Source organism: Cyanistes caeruleus, chromosome 34 (genome assembly GCF_971803275.1).
Source record: "Cyanistes caeruleus chromosome 34, bCyaCae1.hap1.1, whole genome shotgun sequence".
NCBI classification, from domain to species: domain Eukaryota; kingdom Metazoa; phylum Chordata; class Aves; order Passeriformes; family Paridae; genus Cyanistes; species Cyanistes caeruleus.
Window position 1 is genome coordinate 1,959,561 of NC_141735.1, and position 284 is coordinate 1,959,844.

Consider the following 284-nt stretch of genomic DNA (forward strand, 5'->3'; position numbering starts at 1 on the left):
AGAACCGGTTCCCGGTTCCAGGTTCGGAGCTGCTCCGGGCCGGTGCCAGGACAGGGATCGGGATCAGAACCGGTACCGGTGTCAGAACCGGTTCCCGGTTCCAGGTTCGGAGCTGCTCCGGGCCGGTGCCCGGACAGGGAGCGGGCCCAGAAGCGGGCCGGATCCTCCCGCTGCCGCTCCGGGGCTGTCCCGGGCCGCTCCCTGTGCCGGGGCCGGGCCGGGCCGGGCCCTCCCCGCGGGGCGGGGGAGGCTCCGCCGCCCTACAAGAGCCGGGAGCCGCCCGG